This window comes from Corvus brachyrhynchos, unplaced genomic scaffold, assembly GCF_000691975.1.
Source record: "Corvus brachyrhynchos isolate BGI_N302 unplaced genomic scaffold, ASM69197v1 scaffold187, whole genome shotgun sequence".
Classification (NCBI taxonomy): Eukaryota; Metazoa; Chordata; class Aves; order Passeriformes; family Corvidae; genus Corvus; species Corvus brachyrhynchos.
In genome coordinates this window covers 1294164-1303008 of record NW_008239050.1, presented here as the reverse complement: position 1 = coordinate 1303008, position 8845 = coordinate 1294164, and positions in this window count along the sequence as shown.

The window sequence follows — 8845 nt, the reverse complement described above, 5'->3', positions numbered from 1 at the left end:
TGTCAAACCAAAAGTTATGACTTCAATGTAAGTTTTAACTGACACCTTGAAAGTTAGATCAGAATCACTTTGAACTTTATCACCAGAATTCAAAGGGGAACCTTGGGCTTGAAACTGCATAGACAGAAACTGAACACAAAACCTGCACTAAATGTGGATAAAATACTAGATATCTGTAAGAGCACTGTCAATTTCTATAAATGATTCTGATAAGGAAAAATCATAGTGTATAAACCTGTCAGTGAAGTTTCTTCTAAATCCTTTACTTTTTATTAGGTATTCTCTTTGCACTTTCCAATACTGAAATATGTTGCTGCTATTGTTAGAATTAACTCAGTGTATTTATCTGCATAAACACCCAGTCTGTCTTTAACTTCAGCAGAGTTTCATATCTAATTAAGCATCTGTCAAGACTGGAATGTCTCTTTCAATAATTCTTGTTTGGAAGGGAAAGACCACCACCAGAAATAGCACTCTGTGCATTAAGCATGGCAGTGAGCACCCACATTAACCTTGCATTTTAACTCTTCCATGCACTTCTTATCTGACCTTAAAGCTGGTGCTATTGAGTAGACATTTTGGAACTAACTTCTGATTTTTGGTGCCTGTCATTGCATGCCTGTTTCTTCACATATGTCAATCACCCCTGCATCATGCCAGCTCTAAACACAGTTTGGGGACTTCAGCATGCTGCTCAGGGTGTCCAAGAATGTAGGACACTTTTTGAAAATGTAGCTTTGCTCAGCTGATATTGAGCTTTCTGTCTGTGGACCGTGGGTAGTAATACTGATGTTATTGCAAAGGAAGCTTTGTAATATTCTGCATCTTCCTACAACCTGTACCCGCCAACAGAAATGCCAAGAAATTTCTGGTAGCAAAATCAGAGATTAGAAAGCTTGGAAAGTGTCTCAAAAGGTATGATTGCCTAAAACTTGGTTTTACACAGCCTTGAGCAGTTACCACAGCCATCCTTATCCTACCAGCGCTGCAGCAGTTGAGTGGGTTCAGAACTGATTAACAAAGGACCACAGCTTGTTAACAATCCAAGTTCTGGGTTTCATACCCGTGTGGTAAGATACAGGTGAGATCTGGTCTTGTTATGCTTCCCACAGAGGTTTATCCAGGATGAGGGTTTATTATCCTCAAAATACACAGCTGTAGAGATTACAGATAACTATTAATCATCTTCTCTAAACTGGGAGTCTTGCTGGGAGAAAAGAGTTGACAATGGGTTATCTTATCCTCTCTGCAGAGGATACGATCCTTTTATAGGAATTCCATGGTGTCCTGTGAAGTGAAACACTGAGAGTTGCTACTGATCTCCATGTTTGGATGAGTTTGACTACAGGTTTCTGCTTCACCAGACATGAAGGGTCAGTCAGCTATTAAACCAAGGGCTGTAATACCACTGGCTGTGGAGGGCTGCTTGATGACAGTGGTTTACAATGGCTGGATAAGAATTGAGGTGTTGCTGTTCTTTCCAGCATGAAGAATCCAGATATGTACAAATCCAAGCATGCATATGCATACTGCACGTCTGATGGTCATGTGATAAAACGAAAAATCAGCTGTGAAAGAAAATGACATAAGGTGCCTTTATTTTGATGTGCTGACAGCATTGGGAAGGAAATATTGAAATGTTAAATTCTAATTTCAATATGTAATTGGTAACAAAGGAAAGTTCATGAGGACCCTTTGAAGATCTAATATTTTTTTGGCTATAATTTAAAAGTCAGTCATAGTTTTCAACCATTATTTATTACATTTTTAATATGCATTTGGTGTTTTCAGCATGCTCCATCTTTCACTGATGTCCGAGTACAATCAGCACCTATTTCTCAAGGATCTACATATTATACTCCATAAGTTTTAACTTTATGAAACTCTTTTTTTAAAATGTGAGCAAGCATCCCAGATGATGTGGAGGAAGAAGGGGAGTGTAATCCAATTCTACATATCACTTCAGCTTCTCCTTATTCCGTTACTTAAGAACTCAGCATCAATTAAGTGTTAAGAAAATATAAATGTCTTGGTCAAGAAGAACAAAATCTACAGTAATTAATTGCTTCAATATTTCTCTCAGCCATTCCCCCTCCATAGGAAATTAATTTTCTTTCATACTTCAGACAAGATACAGGACATGGAAGGGGAGAAAATTAATTTGGTTGATGTCATTCTGTAGTTTAATCCCAGCATTAATATCCTTTGTATAGTGACTGGGAATGGTATCTGAATTCAAAAGTAATTCTGTGAAATTTGAGGCTTTACAGAATTGATATTGTTCTGGGAATGAAGATGTTGCAATCTTCCTGCCATTTGCAAAAGCCAGTGAAAGTGAAAAATCAAATGAGATCTAAAATTCCTGTCCCTCTCTCCAAAAAACACAGCTGTCATCATCATCTCCCGCTCCCCTTTTGTAATGATCACACAGACTTGCCAAGATAGTCACATCTATGATTGTCGGTGTTTTGATGGATGAACTCTTAAAAAAAGGAAAAAAGCTGAAATATGCCTGAAGGCGAAAAAAAGAAGAACATCTGTGTCTTTGCCCACAACTTGGGCCCTAGGTGAGAGAAAATTCTGGCCAGAAGAGAACTTCAGACCTACCTGAAGTATTTTTCCACCCAGGGAGGGAATCAGGAGAGATGGGTTTGGGTTCTTAACCTGCATCCCAGTCCAAAGAATCTTCCATAGGAAGGGAATTCTCCCACTGCTGAGCAGTATCTGGGGGCAGCTGATGTTTTGGCCCCCGTGCTGGCCTGATTAACACTGGGGTTTGCACCTCAAGAGTGAAAGGATTCCTCTGCAGCTGTGCTGGCAGAGCATGGGTTACTGGTGTTAAGCTAGGGCAGCCAAATCACAGAGAGGAAATGTGGCTTCAGTTTTAGCATATGAGACTTTTACCTGTCCCACCACTGAGATCACCACAAGATTCATACTGTGAATTTGATGCAAACTGATGAAGCTTTCTTTTCTTGACTCTGAAGAGAGTCTTAACTCTGACTTGAGTCTGATTTCAAATCCATTTATTATAAAAGCTACTGTTTGAAGGGTACCTCTAAAAGGACTTCACTTGTGTTTGCTGAACAGATTGGTACGTCTGCTTCTGACATTCTGATTCAAAAAATCGTATTTGGACTCAGGGTATCTATTTCTGCGTTTTTCTTTTATGGAGCATTATGGAAAATAATTGTTTAGTGAAAAGCATTCTCATTTATATTATTGCATGTTATTTGACCTTCCTCAAGAGCACTGGGACACCTCCAAGCACAACACTTAGCTTTGAATATTGGCACTTGTGAGATTGTTCTTACACCCTGGTAAGATGATTAATGTACCTTGGAAATTACCTAATGGCTTGATACTCTTTCTATCCAGCCTGTTGTAGGAGAAAAGCAAGATAATGTGAGATACAATTTATAGGTATGAAATGGAGGAGTTGAATCAGAGAAACTCATTCAGAGTTATTGACAGGATATCTGTAGTGCTGAAGATCCACACAGCAGAATTTAAAAGCATGCATGAAATAGAGAGAGAAAGACATCCCAAACAGATGGAGACACCTGGTTGACAAGGACATTCCCCCTTTACAGACTGGTGGAAGGAACATAGAGAGATTTATCTGGTCAAAATATTGACATGGAACCTTTTGTTAGAAGATGTAAAGTATTGGATGTCTGTGACACCAAAATGTCCCAAATTAACTTTATTGACCACTTGGAAGGAACTGATAGGCCAAGTGTTTGGCTTTGTCATCCCTCCTTTTTGGACACTGGACTCATTTTTAGCAGAAGGGAAGAATATTAACTGGCCCATGCTCTGATTAACAGTGTGAGATAATGGCTAGAATACAACTAAAAAGTGTTTATCTGTATATTTCATTTTTATGCTGAAGTTCATGATCTCAATGGCTTTTCTTATTGACATTTATTAATTTGAGTGGCTCTAATTCTTCAAGTTTATAATGGTAGTATTAAAACATCTGTTCTAAGTAACAGCATATTTCTGTGATTCATTTTTTAGTATTAGGACTTGACAGATACTGCTTATCTGCACACTCTGGATGCCCTTGATGTAACTTCAAAGTACAACTTAAGAGCAATAGTACAGTAAAAAAATACTCCAACAGGAAATTTTAATCTCAAATCTCTCATGTGCTCAAAAATTTCCACACTGTTGTTATTACAATTCCTGTCCTCATTTTCGAAAGCCTAAGAGACAAATGAACTTTTGTTAGGTGCCCTAAATCATCACTTATTTGCCTGAAGGTGTTAATGATAGGTCACAGTCTTTTCACACGCAGAATAGAACATTATTTCTAGAATTCTCCTATTGATTTCAGTACTGGCAATATACAATGATTGCCACTGAAAATTTGCCACTAATCGTAGAATTTCCAACTCTCTCTCCATTGTTCCAAAAATAATATCTTGCAGGAGTGCACATATTGCTGTCAGTTTATCAAAGAACAACTTCCAATTGAAAAGCCATGAGATGTTATTAGCCTATATTGTACATGAAAGTTAAAAGTAATGTGTCATCTGGAAGGCAGAATACATTACACTCCAATAGTGTTATCAAGAAGGGGTATGAAAATCCACCCCGAAAAACAGTGCAGTCAGTGGGTTTATTCAGCTGATCACTAAGTATTGTCAGTATCTTTTATTATTGCCATTATTATTACAGCACATTGGGTATTTTTTCTTCCATTTGACAAAAAAAATGTAATAATCAGTTTCTTTTTATTGGCTTGAGACTATCTAGGGGCGACACAGAGGATCTTTTATAATGAAAAACTACTAAGAGGCACAGCCACTTTTGGCAAGGTTAAATTATGAAAGCAATTCTACCAAACAAAATTCATGAGTCACAAACATGCTGCCACTGGAAAAAGAAAAAAAAAATTAAAAAAGCCTTCTCTTCCCCTATGTCTAACATACATATTGATACAGATTTATGGATTCAACTGTTTGCTGCAGTCAGACTTCTGGAATGGCAATCACTCCTTTGAGACTGGAGAGAGACTATTTACAAGAGAATGTAGTGACAGAACAAAGGGGAATGGCTTCAAACTGAAAGGGAATAGGCTTAGATGAGATATTAGGAAGGAATTCTTTACTGTGAGGGTGGTGAGGCACTGGAACAGGTTGCCCAGAGAACTTTGAGCTGCCCCATCCCTGTAAATGCTCAAGGCCAGGTTGGATGGGACCCTGAGCAACCTGGCCTAGTGGAAGGTGCCCCTGCCCTTGGCAGGGGGTTTGGAACAAGATGATTTTTAAGGTCCCTTCCATTCCAGAGAATGCAGCAGTGCAAGTGGCTGCAGCCACCCTGACCCTTGATAGGGGGACAGACACCAAGCTGTGGTGGTCAGGCACCAAAGCATAATGCCTCACTCTGTGGTTAGGATGAGAGCCCATAATCCCCCAGTTCCGCAATTTACATATTTTTATGTGATAGGTTCATGTTTTCGCCTCCCTATTTTATGTATAAGTTTGTTAATATTCATTTCCCCTAAGTTACTATGTATTAATTCTAGAAAGTTCTGGTTACTCAACACCCCATTGGTTCCTTCCCTAAATCCCTCCTTTGTGTTATTTCCATTGGTTCCCTTGGCCTCAGCCCCGCCTCCTGTCAAGTATCCCATTGGCTGTATCCCTTATCCCCGCCTTTCCTATCCCCACTATAAAAATCCCTGGACAGCCTCTGATCCTTGGTTCTGTCTCCTCCCCTCATTGTTCCGTGTAAGTAAACCTTCTGTGTGGAACTTATATGGAGAGTCCCTTCTCTCTCACTTCTCCTCCTGTGCCTGCGTGCCTTCCCATCAGCTCAGGGACGGCTCCCTGGGGTGAGGGACGCACCCTCGTCTGCCTGCGCCTTTGTGTGTGTCTGTGCTGCCGTAGTGCAGTCAGGTTGCGGCTAGACCTCTGGGCTCTCTTTGAGCTAGCATGCAAAACCTGACAAGAGAATTCTGTGATTATATGAGAAGTTTTGAAAAGGGAAAAGGAATGTTGTTTTCCTCTGGCCCTAACTAAAGATACTGCATCCTTTGTTGGGAGAGAAGAAGTAAATTAAGGAGAAAACAGACTTTATTTTTAAAGTAGATGCTGGTATGTAGTCAGTCTGGAAATCACAAAGGAGTTAAAAAGACAAGGCTCTGTCCCCTGTTACAGATTCTAGAGCTTTCATGGATTTCAGCAGGCTTCCTTCACCACAGTGAGTCAATGTCTGTGTACAAAACATTAATTTGTGTCAATGGATAACTTCAGGAGTGCAAACAGTGGTTGAACCCCATTAAGAAATTTGTACTGTGCAACAGAAATTGAGTTTTTTGTATGGCATCTGACTTGCACATGTTCTACACAATCTTTCAAATCTACTGTTTTCCCCTCTCTCTGTCCAGGTACTCCAAGGTAGATGCTGCAGGTCTCCACCTGCTAAAAAAAAAAAAGGCAGGAAATTATACCCATTCTGCTGAGGATTTTTTCCTGAGTGTAGTAAAAGAAAACCACAGACTGCTATCCTGTGCTTCACAATAGGTATATACTGCATTCTATTGAGTAAAACAGAAAAAAATAACTCATCAAGAATTTTATCTGCAAGCATGCAATTAGAAATGGATTCCAAACTAAAATACGGCCAGAAACTGCAGAAATACACATCTAGAAGTAAACAACCTACAACTGCTTTGGGATAAATATTCTACTACCCTGCAGGAATTTAAAGAAATGAGAAAAAAGGGTGAGAAGCACAGTGCACTGTACCTGTGGTTATATGGACTGTAGTTAAGCTGATCTTATGACACTCAAAAATTCTGTTTGTGTTTAAAGATAAGTGTCTGAAAGAAAAAGAATTGATCTTCACTGATACCCATCTGTGAAGTTCTGACCTCTGCTTTCATCAGCAAGCCTTTCTGCCAGGCAGCTGAGAGTCAAAAGAAAGTCTTGCTGTGAGATCTAGCAAATTCACTGTGACCCTAATTCATCCTGTCTTATGATGAGAGTTTAACTACACCACCTTCATGAGGAGTGCAGTCCCTCTACACTTCCTTGAAGATCTACAGAAAGTTGTAGAATCAGGCCAGGCATCTGACAAAACTCTTCTGCTCCTAAACCATAAAAGATGCCTCAGTTTGAAAATGCAGAAATGTAAACAAATTCCAAAATGTGCTCTAACCAGGACAAAGGCTTTAACCAGGAGACTGTGGTTTAGTTCTGGAATGAATATTCTGGTGAGTGTTTAATACTGTTCAGTAGCATTTGCTTTTGATATATCCTCTCATCCTATTGTCTTCTCTGGCCATGGTGTTCATTAAAAAGACATGGGTAGAACCTGATGTCTGCAAAGAAAGTCTTATGCTGCAACTAAACCTTTCAAGTCTATAGTTAACCCAAACTGCATCTTCAGTTTATTGAATTGAGCTCTGTGGAAGTATCCTGCTCTGTAGAAAAGTTCACACACACAGCTACAAAGGCTTTTCAATCTGAAACCATCCATCACTGTGGTTAATTAAGCTCCACCCACTGATTTACTGAGAAGCTCTTTGACATCTTACAAAGTTCCCCATCTCAAATTTGTGAGTCTCACCTATTTCCTTCCTGATTTGTGTAAGAAAATGATGAGCAACTAATGGCACTCCAGACCCATGCCTCAGCCTGAGGGGTATAATTTCCCATCTTCAATCAAACATATTACAATCCACTGAACACTGAAGTAACTTACCATGGATTTACTGGCTGTAGTACAGTGTCAGGTACTGTGTTAAATCCACTACTTGTGAGAATACCCACAGGGAACTCATGGAAAGGCCAGCTTTAAGCCTTTCTAAGTAGTAAAAGCAGAAGTAGTAATGCAGACATGGCTTTGTCTGGATGGAGACAAAGGCATGGAATTGTACAAATGATGTTAATGATACTGGCTAATTAAATTCTTCCATCAACAGATTAAAGATTTTATTAGAGCCCTCCCGAATCCTTTTGCAACCTCTGTTATTGTCAAGTATAAAATACTGCTCCACACTTGAGAAACATAATCAGAATCCAGAATAACGTATTAAAATGGCTTGACATCTTCCCACTCTGTTGAGAGAGCAACTGCTTTTCCATGTCTATGCTGCTCACTTGCAGTTTACCACTAGTACCAATTCTTGCTTTAGCTCTAAACAGCAGCAGGCTGAAATGGACAAGTAGCAATAACTTTGGACTCAGAAATATGGAAAGGACAAACTGTTCTCATTGCTCATTCCGTATGAACTTACCACCATTAACAAAATTTTACATGATGGGCATTTGCATCAGGAAGAAAAGGGAGTAGTGGAGTGCTTTCTTTTGGTTTTTCAAGGTTTTTACTGTACCTTGATGTCAGACATACCCAGGGCACATTGTAGCGGGTTCGGTTTGTAACTGGGTGGAAACACCCAATTTAGTGTAGTGGTTTGGTCCAAAATACTCATTACTATTTACCTTCTGTGAGATAAGAATTAGGAGAAATGCAAAGCAGGCACCAAACTTGAAAGAATATAAAGAAATTTATTAACAGACCTAAAAGAGGGAAAAAGAAAAAAAATAAAATCATACCACACCTTCAGAACTCTTCTCCTCCCCCCATCTTCCTCCCTTCTCCCACTGACAACGTAAAAAGGCAACCCTTGAGAAGTTCAGTCTGTTTGCCACTTTCACAATAACCTTGTTTAGTTCATTTAGGAAGAGGAGTCTCTCTTGCTCGTGCTATGGAGAAACTATCACAACGAGACAGCCGCCCAGGTTGGTTCTCTGCTCGCATCGTGTGAGAGTCCCCCTCCCCCGACTTGCAGCTTTTCCCACAACTGCTTTCGAGGGTCCACTCTTGA